The sequence below is a fragment of the Sus scrofa genome, chromosome 5 (assembly GCF_000003025.6).
Source record: "Sus scrofa isolate TJ Tabasco breed Duroc chromosome 5, Sscrofa11.1, whole genome shotgun sequence".
NCBI lineage: Eukaryota > Metazoa > Chordata > Mammalia > Artiodactyla > Suidae > Sus > Sus scrofa.
This window is the reverse complement of record NC_010447.5, coordinates 60,828,342-60,845,934: the sequence shown is the minus strand read 5'-3', so window position 1 is coordinate 60,845,934 and position 17,593 is coordinate 60,828,342. Positions and strand designations below refer to the sequence as shown.

Below are 17,593 nucleotides of genomic sequence, written 5' to 3'. Positions count from 1 at the left end.
GCAAGGAGCATGTTCTAATTTTATAATTATTTCAAACAATAAAATTAAAACGTGGAAAAATGGATATGAGAAGTAAAAAAAAAAAATTCCCTCAGTTTAGCAATGTTTCAAATGATCCTCTTGAAAACCTCTATTAAAAAAAATGAGTACGATTTTGAAAGATCAGACTTTCACTTCTCTCTTGCCTGTCTTCCCTTTTAACTCTGCAATGAAATATGGTGAAATGGGGGAGGGTTGTCTTAAAATAAATCATTCGCATTGTGAAATATACTGAAGAATTAAGATGATCTGGTCTGCTTCTGAGTTCTAATTTCCACGGTCTGCTTTAGGTTTGGAGAGTTGATTCCCCCTTTCCCTGCTAACATCCCTCACCTGTGACATTCTCGCCTCCACTCTCTCCGTGCCTTAAGGCCCACGTCTTCCTGGTTCCCGTCCTACCCTCATTCCATCCTCAGACCCCTTTCCCTCTAACCTTCATGGCCACCCCCCTCCAGGCTTCCTCATCCCTTTACTCGCTGGACGCAGGAAACAGCGTCACTTCATTTTGAGAAGCCGTAGTCTATCGGCCGAGCACCAGTGGGAGCACCTGGAATCCATACCAAGTTATACGATGTTTTTCAGGAAAATCATTTCATCCCCAGAAATGGGGCGAAGGAAGAAATTTTAGCAAGGAGGGAAAGGAAAGAAGAACATGAATTAGAATTAGAATTTTTTTTTCCAAAAAATCGTGGTCCTTTATTAAAACACGGAGGGAGGCGCTTGAGTACAGGTGCTTCCTAGTGATGGAAGGGAGGGGGCAGGGCTCCGCCATTCACTTCCGGGAGAGGGGACCGCCCCCCTCTTCCCCGCCCCCACCCCAGAGAGGGCACCTAGCAGGCGATGGAGTCCAAAGCCCTGGGGGTCCTGCCGGACAAAGGCGTCCTTTCTTCAGGGGATAGAAGCCCTCTCTCTCCAGCCTCAGGACCAAAGAGAAGCAGTAGCCGGTAAGCATGAGAAAGGATCAGAATGGGGAGAGGAGCTGATGGAAGAGTCTGTGAAGCTAGAAGGAGAAAGAAGAAACAAGACTACCAGAAAAAAAGGAGTTCCTGGTGGCTCAGGGAGTTAAGGATCCTGTGTTGTCACTGCAGTGGCTCGGATGCTGCTGTGGCACGAGTTCCATCCCTGGCCTGGCAGATTCCGTGTGGGTAGATGTGTAAAGAGAGGAAGGAAGGAAAGAAAAGAGATTGGTGACTATGACTAATTTGTTCACTACTCTGTCCACCTCTGGCCTTCTTTCTTGTGTTAAAGTGCACCTCACTGAGCTCAGGATGTGGTCTTCAAGTTTCATAACCGTGGAAAATAAACCTGGGGTTCCTAAATTGGAGCTTTTGGGGGATGGGAGGGTCCATCAGATAGAAATAAATATATTTTCCACTTCATGATGCGTAGTTCATATTCAAACAGTCATTCTTACCTAGCTAATTTTTATTTATTTATTTATTTTGCCTTTTTTCAGGGCCACACCCACGGTTGGCATGTGGAGGTTCCCAGGCTAGGGGTCCAATCCGAGCTACAGCTGCCGGCCTACACCAGGGCCACAGCAACATCAGAACCGAGTTGCATCTGTAATCTACACCACAGCTCACAGCAAGGCCGGATCCTTAACGCACTGAGTAAGACCAGGGATCGAAACTGGAATCTCATGGCTCCTAGTCAGATTCATTTCCACTACGCCATGATAGAAACTCCCAGAATATTTTTTGATGTAATGACAAGCAATGGAAGAAGGAGGTCTCCCTGATTTTGTGCCCAACCAAGTACTCTCATAACCAAGTAAATGTTGGTAAATGTTTTCTGGCAAAATATTAGCAGTTTGTGGGAAGCCTTGGCTTGAACCAGGGCCAAATGAGGCAGGCAGTCTTACAGTCAACGGTGGGCTTGGTACTACTATTGGGATCCTTTTTCATGGTGAAACTATCCCTGGAGGTGTTCGACTCCCTTCAAGAACTGATGATGTAAAGCAAATGACCTATTTAATGCTTCATCCTCTGACTCCTGCTCAGATTCTGAAGCAGCCCCTAGGACCTGAACCAGACAACTCATGAGGAAGTAAGTAAACCACTCCCACTGGCCACCCTACTCCCCTAGACAGAAGTGAGAGTAAGTTCAAAATTGTGTGGAAGTATTTGCTGCAAAGGCCTTTGGCCTCTTCCTGCCCATGTTAGGCAACTCAGGCACACATTCTCAGTGTCCCGGCAAGAAACTCTCATAAGAGCGGGAAGAAGGCCAGAGAAGGCCAAAGCCTTCAGACAGAGGCTTTGTAGCAAAGCTCCGGGGGAGGGAGAGAAATGAAGCAATTGCCCTGGGCATACTGGGCAAGTGACTCAGCACGCCTGCAGGAGAGAAGCAGCTTGCAATTCCAGAGGAGTTAAGGGTGGTGCTACCATGGCGTTGGTGAAGAGGAAAAAGGAAGGTTCACTTCTCAAGAAAAAGCACATGGTCTGGTGTGCAAAGATGGAATTGGGGCCTTCTCCATCCAGGAATTTCCGGTTTCTCTGTACACACCTAGGGTTAAAGTCTGTGAAAAAGCAAATGCCCAGCAGGTGGCAGCACCAGATAACAGCAGTGAAAACAAGGCTGTAAGTCAGTTCCTTTGGCATACTTTGCCCTGTAACTTTCTTGGGTGGGATTCCATTTAGCTATCAGTGGGTTCCTCTTTGCACTCCCAGCACCTAACACTGTGCCTGGCACATGCTGGATGTATTTGTTGATTGAGTGGATCAATTAATGAATGGATGAATTTTTCAAAATTTTCTAATTCCTGTAAATTAGAAAAAAGTCATCATTCAAAGTGGTCCTATTCCCTTCTTCTTATTCCATCACTACTATTGTTATGTTAATTACAAACTTAATTAGTTTTAGTAATAATAATAAAGCACCATACTAGATTAATTCTCTACTCACCCTTACGCCAACCTACCTCATTCTCTACTTAATTAAATTTTCCCTCTTTCGGAAGCTTTAAATGATCATGAAGTTTAAAAAAAAGAAAAGAAAAAAAAAAAACTGAGGCATTCCTGCCATAGCACGGTGGTTTAAATATCCGACTGCAGCAGTTTGGGTCACTGCAGAGGTGTAGGTTCAATATCCAGCCCGGTGCAGTGGGTTGCAAGAATCTGGCATCACCACAGCTGCAGGTAGGTCACAGATATGGTGTAGGTGGAAGCTGCAGCTTGGATTCAATCCCTGGCCCAGCAGTTTCCATATGGTGCAGGTGCAGCCATAAAAACAACAAACAAACCAAACCTGAGATTAGAGACATAGCTAAAATTCCAGGTTTAAAAGAACTCATTCTTTGATTAGCTGTATTTTTTTAAGCCAATCACCTGTTTGCCAGTTGTGCTTGCTTTTTCTTTGTTTGTTTGTTTGTTTGTCTTTTGTCTTTTAGGGCCCAACCCACGGCATATGGAGGTTCCCAGGCTAGGGGTGGAATTGGAGCTGTAGCTGCTGGCCTATACCAGAGTCACAGCAGTGTGGGATTTGAGCTGCATCTGGGATCTACACCACAGCTCAAGGCAATGCCAGATCCTTAACCCACAGGGCAAGGCTGGGAATCGAACCTGCATCCTCATGGATACTCAGCCAGTTCATTAACCACTGAGCCACAATCGGAACGCCACTTACTTTAAGTTTTACTCTTAAAAACCTTTCCTTTCATTGGCCCTCTCCAAAATACGATATTGTGCTCTGTGACCTGTGCTTTCCTAGAATCCTTGCTTACTAATAATAATTTGAAGTAATAAAAATAAGGATTAAATAATCTATAGTGAGACCCCTCTGTGCTGTATTGGGTTAGGGTGATGACTGTCTGTCACCCCGAGATAGAATAAAAAATATTCTCACCTTTTTCTTTGCCAGGTACACAAAATGGTCACATTGGGCACCAAAAGAAAAACTTGCATGCCTACCTCTCAGAATGAGAGGGCTAACCAAACTTTCTCTAAAAGCTAATAAGGAGTTCCTGTTGTGACTCAGTGGTAATGAACCCAACTAGTATCCATGAGGACACATGTTCAATCCCTGGCCTCACTCAGTGGGTTAAGAATATGACGTTGCCATGAGCTGTGGTGTAGGTCACAGATGCAGGTCGGATCCCATGTGGCTGTGGCTCTGGCCTAGGCCTGCAGCTGTAGCTCTGATTCGACCCCTGGTCTAGGAACCTCCATATGCCACGGGTGCAGCCCTAAAAAGCAAAGAAAAAAAGAACACTAATGACAAGATCTTTGCTAATAAAATAGTGACAGCAACAGTGAGTTGGAGCATGAGGGACAGTTTATGCATTTATCTGAGTGTTATGTTGTTTATTTTCATACCCCGGCACCTCACGCAGCGTCTGGCCTATACTAAGGCCTCAATAAATATTTACTGCATGTGTGGAGACTATCAGGACATATCTCCCTGAGCAAAGGTACTTGAATCAGGGCCATGTTCTCAGCAGAAGAAAAAAATAGTAGCACAGATCATGGGAGCCATCATTCAACAGACTCGAAAGAGTGGGCCCAGCACCAAAAACGTCAGATAACATCATCTGGAAATGATGACACTCTTGCTTATCTCTCTCATCGTAGGAACTCCTATCCTCACCCTGTTCAACTTTGTTACACCTAATTATCTGGCTGTTGCTTTCATACCTTTATTATATATTAAACGCATCTTCCCTGAGCTCAAAGAGCCCATTTAAGTCCTTTCTATCCGTAGGGGGTGAGTTCTAAGATAGCATTAGTCTCCCTAACTCTAGAGGAATAATACTGTACCCTAAAGACAATAATCTTAGACATTTTTTTTTTTTCTCTTTTGTTGTTGCTATTTCTTGGGCCGCTCCAGCGGCATATGGAGGTTCCCAGGCTAGGGGTCCAATCGGAGCTGTAGCCACCGGCCTACACCAGAGCCACAGCAACGCGGGATCCAAGCCGTGTCTGCAACCTACACCACAGCTCACGGCAACGCCGGATCGTTAACCCACTGAGCAAGCGCAGGGATCGAACCCGCAACCTCATGGTTCCTAGTCGGATTCGTTAACCACTGCGCCACGACGGGAACTCCAAGACAATTATCTTAAATAGTGATGGTCCCCAGGGTCAGACTCCTATTCTCTTCCCATCCTGCAAGCTCTCCCTAGGCAGTCTCATCCCCACCCATTACTTCTATACCAGGAATCCAGATCTTTACCTTTAATTTCGGTTTGTCTCTTGAACACCAGGTTCAGACATACAGCTAATTCACACATACATACTCTAAATCTCTATCTAGACGCACCATAGCTACCTTAAATACATCATATCGGAGCTCAAATTCAGGAGCTTCTGGTTGAAGATGGTAGATTGAGTGTATCCATTTATCCTTTTTCAGAAAAATCATTCAAATCAAAGTAAAGAAATAATGGCGTTCCCGTCGTGGTTCAGCGGTTAAGGAACCTGACTAGCATCCATGAGGACGCAGGTTTGATCCCTAGTCTCACTCAGTGGGTTAAAGATTCGGCATTGCTGTGGTGTAGGTTGCAGGTGTCGCTGTGGCTGTGGCGTAGGCCGGTGGCTACAGCTCCGATTGGACCCCTAGCCTGGGAACCTCTATATGCCGCGGGTGCGGCCCTAAAAAGACAAAAAGACTAAATAAATAAATAAAATTATAGGAAAGAAATAAGAAAGCATGACCCTCCCAACCCCACCCAACAAGAGCATGGGAGAGAAGTAGAAGAGTGAAGATTTCAACAAAGTTCTGGAAGCAGGAGGTAGATGGAGAGGGAAGTATGCTCAGGAAGAACATTGCAGCCTAGGACACCTGAGACGGAGACCACAGCCAAGGACAGGCTTAATGCATCTGCCTGAAAGAAACCCAGTCTCCTCACAGACTCCAAACTCTACAGAAGGCAAGGGAATTTGAAAGGAAAACAAACGCAAGTACTTCAGTATCTTCAGAAATATATCGGGACGGTGATTGCTCCATAAAACAAAAGCAGGGGCAAAGATGAGGGCCAACCCTTTCTCCACCAACTCCTACCTCAGTGAATGCCACCATCAGCCACCCAATTTCCTAAAGGCAGGAAGTGGGAAAGTGATTCTTTATTCTTCCCTGCTCCTTAACCCTCATCCCATAAACTAAGGGTTGATTCTGTCTCCTAAATAGTTCTCTTCTCCCACAGCCATGGTCTCTCATAGATTTTTCCTGTGTCTTCCCTGGATTCTCTCACTAGCTTTATTTTTGTTCTTCCTAACTCTGGTTTGAAGTCTTCTCAAATGCTTCTCCAGAAATTCAGAATTCCTAATCAGCCAGCATCTAGGCTACTGCCCTTCCACCAGTGAGTGCTCAATGGTTATCTTGAGTAATTTCTAACTATCTGCCAGCCCCACATTTTCGCAACTTCGTGCTTTGTTCGCTGTCTCCCACTCATGTGAACTTACTTTTGGTTCTTCCTCCAGACAAGTCTCCTCTTTAAAATGTGCTGTTCTTCCAGTTGGAACCCCTGTTCTCTTGATGGTGTGGGAACTCCGTTCAGGCTCAGCTCAAGTGTTACTTCCCCTAAGGAAGTCCCCTCACTTCCCTGGACTGATGTGTGAATCTAGTCCTTCTCTGTCCTGTGTATCTCATCTGCCTCCACTACAGACATTTTGTGTTAAATTGTAATTGTGTGTTTCCTGTTTCCCCAGCAGACGGTAGGCTCTTTGGAGGCAGGAACCAATCCTGCTAAAAAGGATTCCTTGCACACGTGTCACATGACTGATCATAATCACAGCAGAAGGAAACTCAAGAAATCACCCATATAGTCCCTGCCCTTGGGACCAATGAGGTATGGTCATTTTTGTTTTATTAGATGAGGCAACTGAATCACAGAGATTAAGTGATTTTATTTAAGGTTGTAAGGCTGGAGCATACAGCTTTGTAGGTGTGATGGAATAGAGGTGGGAGGACAGTGGTGGTCTCTCAGTTTCCTACCATCTTGTGGAGTGATTCTCCTGCTACGTAATGACACCGCTTACCAATCTATTATCACTTGCTAAAGAAATTTAATTGGAAAAAAGAAAATGTAAATAAAAGCCATTGCCCAAACTAAAGGGATTGCTTTCTTTAAAATAATTGGCATTCCGTGTCGTGGCACAGGGGAAATGAATCCAACTAGGAACCATGAGGTTTCGGGTTTGATCTCTGACCTCGCTCAGTGGGTTAAGGATCCAGCGTTGCCGTGAACTGTGGTGTAGGTGGCAGAGGAGGCTTGGGTCTGGCGTAGTTGTGGCTGTGGGGTAGGCTGGCAGCTATAGCTCCAATTAGATCCCTAGCCTAGGAACCTACATATGCCACAGGTGTGGCCCTAAAAAGCAAAAATAACTAACTAAATAAATATTAAAGAAATAAGATAATGACAATTATTAAATGATTTTTTAACATTTTATTGAATTATAGCTGATTTATAGCATTGTGAACATATTATATGATGTTTTCAAGCCTAGCCTCTTTGAGACAGGAAGGTAATTACCCTTTGATATCACCTATTTAGTCATTAGGCATTATGTCCCATATGTAATTTTCTATTACAACCAACTAACAAGCAAATGCTTCCCCTAGTTCTGTTCTTCCCGTAGTTGTCTTACTGCAACATCTGGCATATATGCCAAAGGCGGCAGATGGGCCAAATATTAGCCATGTGCCAGCCAGCCAAAGCTGTTCTGGTCCTTACCTGAGTGCATGCTTAAGTGACCTGCCATCGCCTTACCCTATTCTTGGGAGTTTGCAAGTTTCTTTGCTCCAGGAAAAGGTCTGTTTTCTCCTTCTTTTCTGTCTCCCTTGGTGCCCTGTCAAAGTGGTGCAATCCTGATACATACTCCAGAGAGACTTGCTGATTTGATAAAGAAGATAAAAAGGAACCTGCAACACTCTCAGTGAGTTTTAGACATTTTCTTACCCATTTCCTCCTCTTAGATATTGTTATTTGGTCACAATAATTCCTTCTCAGTCTACTTTGTCTTATCCTTTTAGGCCTCCATTCAAATGATGGAAATTTCCTAGATTCTGCCTCCCAACCTCCTCTCTGAATTCATCTTCTCTGAGCAATCTTATCCATTTAGTTTCATCATGACCTCAATGCTGATGACTCCCAAATCTACAGGGGTTTTTTTTTTGTTTTGTCTTGTTTTGTTTTGTTTTGGTCTTTTTGTCTTTTTAGGGCTGCACCCGAGGCATATGGAGGTTCCCAGGCTAGGGGTCCAATCGGAGCTGTAGCTGCCAGCCGACGCCACAGCCACAGCAACGAGGGATCCGAGCTGCATCTGTGACCTACATCATAGCTCACAGCAATGCCAGATCCTTAACCCACTGAACGAGGCCAGGGATCAAACCTGCGTCCTCATGGATGCTAGTCAGGTTCAGTAACCATTGAGCCATGACAGGAACTCCCAAATTTACAGTTTTTAAATCGACTTCTCCTAAGAACAAAAGACCCCAGTTTCTTAGGACCTCTTGTACAATGCCACACAGACATCCTGATACACCTTAAAAAAATAAGATGTCTAAACTAAAATTCATCGCTTTGCCCAAACCCATTTCTCCATCTGTTAAAGGCATCACCAATCCTCTGGCCCAGAACTTTGGTCACAATTGATATTCCTCAGTCTTCCTTGGGAAAGCTAAGAGGGTGCCATGATGCACAAGGAGTTCCCCCTGGCCATGTCTGTGATACCTTTTTTTACCGCCGACCATGATTTTTTAGTGGGATCCTCCAAAAGCAGCACCCCATATGTAAGGTCCAATGACTGGTCCAGGAAAAAGATACGTGACTCAAGTTCCTCCACCAGTGTCCATCTCTGGAAAAGTCCAAACTGACCCAGGAAAACCCTATTCTTCTTCAGCCCCTTAGCTAACAGCTATTGTGAGGCTCCTCAAGCATGGAAGTGCTGCTCATAGTAGAAAAGAATAAAGACTATCTTCAAAGAGAGGATATGGAGGAAAAATGACAGCTGAGGCCTTGACTCAGTTGACCCTCCCTGGCTCTATGTCTGTGCTTCCTAAAGTTATGTAGTAAATCAAATTTTACAAATAAATTCCCCTATTTTTTTCTGTTTTTGTTTTTTTTTACTTTTTAGATAAATCGAGTCTTTATCATTTACAAAACCCAAACATAAATCTTTTCATGTGATCCTTCTTCCCCTGAGCACACAGGAAAGCATTTAATCAAGCATTTAATCAGTTGCCAAATCATGTGGGTTCTACCTCTTAACACCCTTGAGATGTATCTCATTTTCTTCACCTGGTTCAGATCTTAGGTTGCATAATGGCTTCTTTACTATATTCCCAGACTGCAGTCTCACCTCCTCTAAACATCTTCCAATTTCTGTCAAAGAACTTTCTAGAAAAAAGTTCTAAGAGAACGCTCATACCAAATGGGCCAACCTTCTCCTCAACAACCTTCAGTGGCTCCCTAGGATGCACAGAATAAAAAAGAAGCTGCTCAAACAGGCTCAAATACCCTGTGATTTGGCAATGTCTTCCTTTTCTGCTTCATCTCTCCTAGTAGACCCTTCCACCAAACATGACCACTCACCTACTGCTAAATATTTTCTGAACTTTCCTGACTCTGTTCTTGTCATTTTCTCTCCACTAATCGGAGATAGAAATCCTACCTAGTCTTAAAATGTCACCTTCTTCATAAAATCTAAAACCTCTCAGATGCAGAAAACTCTATTTTCTTGGCTTCTACAGGACTTATATCTCTACCAAAGAACGTTTGCTTTGTGCTATAATTTTCATACATATTATTTTCATTTTTAGATTATAAGGTTCCTCAAGGACAGGAACTTTTCTGTGTTAACCATTAGTACTAAAAGATTCCAGAACCATCCTAAAATGTGCCTCTTTGGCATATGGATTATTTTGAGCAAAAGGCAATTGAAAACCAGTCGATGAAGGAAAAGCTTTCTACTTTCCCCCAGCTGCCTAGAAGTAGAGTCCATTTTTCCCCTTTCATAAAGAAAATTTCCATTTGTAAAGGTGTCTTATATGAGGAAGAGAGCTACTCCCAGAGACGGCTCATCACCTGAGAGCCTCTTGCGTGTTAAGGTAACCCTTGTTTACCAGACATTTCTTCCCCTCACCTTTCTACAGCTTGCCTCCTCCATCCAGAAGCTCAAAACCCCCTTTCCTTTGTTTAGCCTAAGCTGATATGTATACAAGCCTCAATCATCTGGCCTCCTCCTTGAGCTTTTATTTCTTTGGAAACTCCTGTGTATAGGTACATAATGAAGCCTGCTTTTCTTGTTCTCTTGTTAATCTGTTTCTTATCAATTTGGTGGGAGCAGTGAGCAGCCAGTAAACCTAGGAGGGTAGAGGAAAAAAAGTCTCTCCTCCCTTGCATTACTCAACAAAGTATTTTGTACCTGGTATTCACCAAACAACTGCGATGCTCTAGATATGACATGTAGATTTGGCCAGAGGGATTGTTTCTCCTCGAACCATTTCCAGTTTTAATTCAGTATTGGAATGAATGCTTCCCATGGAATCTGAGAGACAGTTATTATGACAGTCTAGATAATTACATCAATTTCTATTCCACCATTCTCATGGATGCCTTCTGTAAGTTTAAATTAAGTTCCGTAAGGACACTAGATATCTGAGCGTATCCTATTAAGAAAAAACAAATTTTTATCTTCCTGTTTCCTTCTTCCTTCCTTCTTCTCTTCCTTTCTTTTCCTCTTCTTTCTTTCTGGGACAATCAAAATGCAAGCTATGGCTTGGGTGTAATTATAGGTGCTAAACCAAAGTCAGCTTTTATTTACAACTCCTTTGCCAAGTCAGCAGTCCATCTCCTCTTCTCTGATGTGTGCAGACTGCGCCCAAACCAGTCTGAGTCATGTTATTTGTAAGCCATTAAAATGGGGCATCTGATAGCATCTGCTCCCTTTCTCTGGTTCAAATCATGAATGGAGCTCCTCTCCCTTCCCTTAGTCACCAGCTTTTGAATATTTACAATCTGTGAGAATACAAAGAAATGGATTTTGAACTCTAAATGGTCTATAGTTGAAGTGAGGAAGCCACAAGGGAAAAACTGGAGTGGACCCCTAATAATAATGAATTTTCTGTGAGTGAGAGTGAGCTATGAAAGGTGAGAGGGCAGAAGAATGAGGATGAATGACTAAAAGCCAAGAAAGCTTACAAAGAAAGCTAAACATTTGCTTTCGGATGAATAGGAAGGAAAGAAAGAGCCTTGTGCCTTTCACATAGTAGGTACTCAACAGCCGCTTGTATAAGGATCTGCACGAGGCTTAAAAGAGGGCTTTTTTCCTTTGAGTTGAGAAAAAATAAGAAAATTATTCTTTTGAACAGGCCACAGTAATTTTTTTTTTTTTTTTTTTTTGTCTTTTTGCCTTTTCTAGGGCCGCTCCCTCGGCATATGGAGGTTCCTAGACTAGGGGTCTAATCGGAGCTGTAGCCACCAGCCTATGCCAAAGCCACAGTAACGCAGGATCTGAGCCGCATCTGCGACCTACTCCACAGTTCACGGCAATGCCGGATCTTTAACCCACTGAGCAAGGCCAGGAATCGAACTCTCAACCTCATGGTTCCTAGTCAGATTCGTTTCCACTGCTCCACGACGGGAACTCCAGGCCACAGTAATTTTAAGACCATGGGATGACAAATGTAAATGGTTTGACCAGCACTTGGCTCTCTGCATGTAAGTCTATACAAACTGTTTTACAGAGTCTTTGTTTCCCCGTATTTACAACCTGCATCTTGATCTACATTTTTGCAGGGGAGCTGTATTGAGAACACTTGTTTTCAGACTACCTAATCCTGGTTTTTCAACCAGGCAGTGCCACGAGTCAGCCCCAGTTTTGCTCAGTTAGCACAGTTAGCAAGAACCAAAACAAACCTGATCAACTGGATTGTAAGTCCTGAGCCTGGTTGGCCAAGAAGATTAGGCAGATGTTGCTGATACAGAATCGAAGAGTATGCAGGCAGCTGATCCAACACAGAATCAAAGAGTTGGGATGTTGTACTGGAAATTGCATCAGATTTGCTGTCAAGACATGAGTCTGAATCTCCATTCTCTAGTGTGGACTTTGAGCAAATCACTCAATTTCCCTGTGATGCTGTTTCCTGTGACCTCAAACAGAAGACTCTATTTCTCTCAGATTCAAGTTCCTGTGAAAAAATTGAAATATAAAGGTATTGTGAGGATAAAATGAGATCACGTATGTCAAAGTCTTTTATAATGTGTTATATAATTGTAAAGTATTATGAATTTTAGGTTACGGTCTTAAAAACATGATTAAGCAATTGTTTCTATTAGTTTCCAAAAGCAGGTGAGTCATATACAGTTTATGTGTAGATAAGATGCGCCATTCACTAATTCAACACTAATTCAAATGTTTATTAATGGCGTACTATGTGCCAAGAGTGTTTTAAGTGCTGGAGTTGTAAAAAGAACAAGTAAAAATTCCTGTCCCCATGGGCAAAAAGATAATAAACAAACTAGTGAAAACAAAGGAGGGCTGCAAAAATTCACTTGTGGAGTTGCTGTCGTGGCTCAGTGGTTAACAAATCTGACTAGGAACCGTGGGCCATGAGTTTGCAGGTTCGATCCCTGGCCTCGCTCAGTGGGTTAAGGATCTGGCATTGCCGTGAGCTGTAGTGTAAGTTGAAGATGCGGCTCAGATCCCTTGTTGCTGTGGCTGTGATGTAGGCCATCGGCTACAGCTCTGATTAGACCCCTAGCCTGGGAACCTCCATGTGCTGCAGGTGTGGCCCTAAAAAGTCCCAAAAAAAAAAAAATTTGCTTGTGTAAGATTTGGGGTCCCAGAGTTCCCGTTGTGGCGCAGCAGAGACGAATCCGACTAGGAACCATGAGGTTGAGTGTTTGATCCCTGCTGTCCTTCAGTGGCTTAAGGATCCTGCGTTGCTGTGGCTGTGGCATAGGCCGGCGGCTGCAACTGCAATTAGACCCCTAGCCTGGGAACCTCCATATGCCATGGGTGCGCCCCTGAAAAAGCAAAAAAAGAAAAGATTTGGGGTTCCATTATTGTGAAGTTAATGTAAACTAATATTTTTCAGTTGATAATATAATGAAACAAACTATATACACAATCGATAGACAATGAACTGAGAAAATCCCAATTATCAGGAGGAGGTCTCTTCCAAATTCCTCCCTCCCTCCACTCTGCCCCTAAGAATTTCAGCTGGTTAGCAACTGAGAACGGAGCCTGGGAGCCAAGTGCTTTATAGCTGAGGTTAATATACGTAGCACGATAGGATGTGTCATAGAGAAACGTAAGACGGGAAGGAAATGGAGAGGACCATGGTTGGTGGGCACAGAGGATGGTCAGGAAGACTCACCAGGAAGGTAACATCTGAGCACAGGCCTGAAGGAGATGAGGGAACCACGGTGGGGAGAGCTGGGGGGATCACAGGCTCATCAGAAGGAACAATGAATGCAAGATCCTGAGTTGGGAGCACACCTGGTGTGCCCCAGAGATGGCACGTAAGGTCGTAGTGGAGCAAATGGGGTGTGGAAGGGGGGCAAGTCAAAGGTAGGATCAGAGGGAACTGAGCCACATATTTGGAGCTGTGAAAGACACTGGATTTTTTTTTCTTTCTTTCTGTTTTTCTTTTTAGGGCTGTACCTGGGCTTATGGAAGTTCCCAGGCCAGGGGCCAAATCAGAGCTGCAGCTGAATTTTATACCACAGCCACAGAAACTCGGCATCCAAGCCTCATCTGCGACCTACACCGCAGCTTGTGACAACCCTGGATCCTTAACCCACTGAGCAATGCCAGGGGTCAAAACCACATCCTCACGGACACTATGTAAGGTCCTTAGCCCACGGAGCCACAACAGGAACTCCGACATGGGATTTTATTTTGGGTGAGATAGTAAACCATTAAAAGATGTTGAGCAGAAGAGTAACATGATCTGAATGTTCAAATGGGAGCACACAGGCCACTGTGTTGAGAACAGATTACAGGAACTAAAGGAAGAGGCAGAGAGAGCAGTGGAAAACTATTGAAATAACCCAGAAGAGAGATACAATGACCTGGACCAGAGTGGAACCAATGCTCATTGGAAGTGGTTGAACTCGGGATGTATTTTTGGAGGTAAAACCAATAGGATTTGCTGACAAATTGGATATGGATATAAGAGAAAGGCGGGTATACAGAAAGATTAAAGTTTTTAGCCTGAACAAAACTGACTTTTACTGAAATAGGGATAGTGGGGATGAGTGGGCTTAGTTTGAGAAATCAACCATCATTTATGTCCTCTTGTGATTCTAAGTGAGGGAGTTAGGATTTTTGTTGTTTCTTTTTTGGCCCCACCCAAGGCATATGGAAGTTCCCACCAGGGATCAAATTGAAGCCAGAGCTGTGACCTAGGCCTCAGCTTCAGCAATACTGGATCCTTAACCCACTGCACCAGGCCAGGGATCCAGCCCGCACCACCCCAGAAACAATGCTGGATCTTAACCCGCTGTGCCATAACAGGAACTCTGGGAGTTACGATTTAGTAAGTAAAGATGGAGAAAGAATATGGCCAATTAAAATGAACATGGTCAGCAAGAATTGACACAACATTGTAAATCAACTATAATTTTTAAAAATTAAAAAAAAAAGAATCAAAAATGAAAATGGCATTCCAAGAGTAGGTTGAAGCTACAGGTGCAAAACCAGGAGAGTAGGTGATGGGCCCATCTAGCAAGCTTGCCAGAAAGGGACAGAGAGGAGGAATGGGTTGAGGAGTTGAGAGGGGCCAGGGAGATGGGGTCACACAAGGCAATTGCTTGCGTCTGGCTACTGGTAGGAGTGACAGGTGAAAAATTGGTGGTGGGCAGTACCATTTTGTTAATAGTCATAAGATGTGTGAGGGAAGAGCAAGCAAGAATCCAGGTAAAAAGAAAATTAAATCTGTAGTTCAGGGATGGGGAGGAACTGACTTCACATCTTGGGATAAAGGAGTAGATTTCGAGCTATCATCCCCGTAGCATGAAAATCAATATATTTTTTAGGTGAGCTTTCTTTTGGCTCACTGCCCCATCCTGTCTATCTTTTTTTTTTTTTCTTTTTTTGGAGTTCTGTCGGTTCTGCTTCCAAAGTATTTCTTGGATCTGTCCACTTCTGCCGGTTTTCACTGCTAATGCTCTATTCCAGATCGCTAAAATCTCATTGCATTACGATTGCAACAGCCTCCTAAATGTTTCTCCACTTTTATCCTTGTCCCTCTTTAATCTATTTACCACCTGAGATCCAGGGGAACTTACTTACTAAAATGTCAATCGGATCACAATAGTCACCTTAAGAGTCCTCAGTGACTCCCCATTGCACTTAGAATAAATTAGAATAATAAACCTAGCACATTTGTGACACCATGGATGCCAGGCACCCCACGAAGAGCATTACATATAGTAATTTGCTTAACACTCACCCCTCTGAGGCAGGTACTGTTATTATAGTTTATATTTATCAAACAAGGAAACTGAAGCACTGAGAGGTAATTTTTTCAAAAGGCCTGTCTTAACCTGTTTTCCCAGAAAGCAAAGGCTGCAGTAAATGCATATGTACCACAACTTAATTAGGGAGTGCAATCACAGGAAGCAGGAGTGAGTCAGGTAAGGAGGGACAGCTAATACAATGTGACACGTTACCTCTGTGGGTGCCACTGCAGGGTATCAAGTCCAACAGATTGCTTGATCTTGCCTGATCCACTCTGAGAAACTGTATGAATAAAGGTATGTCAGGACACTCCATCAGGGTGGAAGAGGGGAAGGATGTTTTCACTGGCACCTCTATCTCTTGGGTCAGACATTTACCCCATGGGACATTAATTAGCTCCGTCGCACTCATGCCTACAAGCCAGTCTTAGCACTAACAGGAAAGCACCTGATTACAAGATGGAAGGTGCTCAGTGTGGGCACAGGAAAGATGCTATCAGATTGGTGTACCTGAAGTCTCTCAAGGCCCAGGCAGAGCTGCCTGCCACATTTGTGGCTGGAGCAAAACAAGCACCCGATGGGTACCAGAATATTCCACCTGAAAATATGCCTCTTTGGCATAAGGATTATTTTGAGCTAAAGGCAACTGAGAAGGAGCAGATGCAGGAAAAGCGCTTTACTTCCTGCAAACTGCCTAAAAATAGAGGATACATTTCCCTTTTCATAAAGGAAATTTACATATGTAAGGAAATTTCCATTTATAAAAGTGTCTCAAATCTGAAAAAGAGTTACTTCCAGGGACAACTCTAATCTGCATAACAAGACGTCCCTTATTTACCCAACATGTCTTCCTCTCATTTTCCCATAACCTGTCTCTCCTCCTCAGAAGCCTCAAACCCCTTTTCCTTTGCTCAGCCTAGGATACTATATAGCCTCAATCATATGGCTCTTTCCTTGAGTTTTCCTTTCTTTTTGAATTCTGCTGCATATGTGTGTATTTAATAAACCTGGGTGGGTTTTACTTCTTCTTCTTCTTGCTTATCTAGTTCTTATCAGTTTGATTCAGAGGTCTAACCCTTGAATCTAGAAGAGTAGAGAGAAAAAAGTTTTTCCTCCTGTATAGTTTTGGCAACCACAAAGATACCTGGGAAACCCCGCTTGCATAGAGTCTGAAGCTGAGGTCTTGGGCCTTCTGACAAAGCTGGGAAAAGGTAAAAATTCTTAGAAAAGTCATCTTCCCTGATTTCTGTCTACAGGGTCTAGTTAATGGGAAGTGGTAAAAGTCTGGTTTCTTTTTTCACATTTAGATTAGTAGGAGAAAAATCATTGTAAGAATTAGCTCTTTGGTTTATGACTCTTGTAAATTTGGTTTGGAGTACTCATTGTTTATTGATCCTTAGCCTCCCAGGAAGAGTCATTATTTTCCTTTGTTTCTGTCTTTTGCATTGTTTGTCAGGAGGAGGAAAATCATAAAATATTCTCCTTCCATTTCCTTCTGTGGCTTGAGAGCTTGACTTGCAACCTGTAGAGGGTACTCTTATTCATCTCAACAGCTTATGGGGAGGGAGGGGGAGTAGAGGTTGTCAGATCTGCATCTGGCGACAGCTGTCAGGTTAAGAAACCTGACACACAAATGCATAAGGAACACTGTTTGTCTGACCATACCAGCTCTCATGGGAGTTTGTCTCGGTGAGAAGTCTCGGTCCATAAGGGGTCTTTTCATTTTTTCTTTTCATTTTCTTGTTCAGGGAAAAGCCCCATCCCAATATAACCTATCTAGTGTGACAGATTAGCATCTCTGTCATGGAAGGCAGCTCGCTTTTGGGGGAGACCAGAATTTCCTTAAGGCTGGGACAATGAAGGTCTCTGATTTCTTAAGCTATCTTTGCGAGTAATTCTTGATCCCGGAGGCATAGGAATGGCAATGGGCGTTGTCACCTGCCTCTTTTTAACCCTCTTTGGGGATGCCTTTTGTATTCATTCGTGTTAATGTCTTAAAAAAGATTATTGGTTTAGAATCATATTGGAATAGGTATACCTTTGGAATTTGAACTTTATATCTAAAAAGTTTTGTTTTGTTTTGTTTTAAAGGGCTGCACCTGAGGCATATGGAAGTTCCCAGGCTAGGAGGCGAAATCGGGAACTATAGCT

The 17,593-nt window shown here is 43.4% G+C and overlaps 1 long non-coding RNA gene across 4 annotated transcripts in view; it reads left to right on the top strand.

Moving 5' to 3' along the window:
- The window catches only part of LOC106507269, a 43,476-nt gene continuing 26,238 nt past the window's right edge, over positions 356 to 17,593 (top strand). The window contains exons 1-3 of one of the 4 annotated variants that reach the window (XR_002344102.1): positions 362 to 983; positions 6,684 to 6,823; positions 11,774 to 12,189. This is a non-coding gene — a long non-coding RNA (uncharacterized LOC106507269). Of the gene's footprint in view, positions 984 to 2,419; positions 2,619 to 6,683; positions 6,824 to 11,773; positions 12,190 to 17,593 lie in introns of those variants that run through there. The other 3 variants (XR_002344103.1, XR_002344104.1, XR_001303147.2) reach the window with 3 other exon arrangements.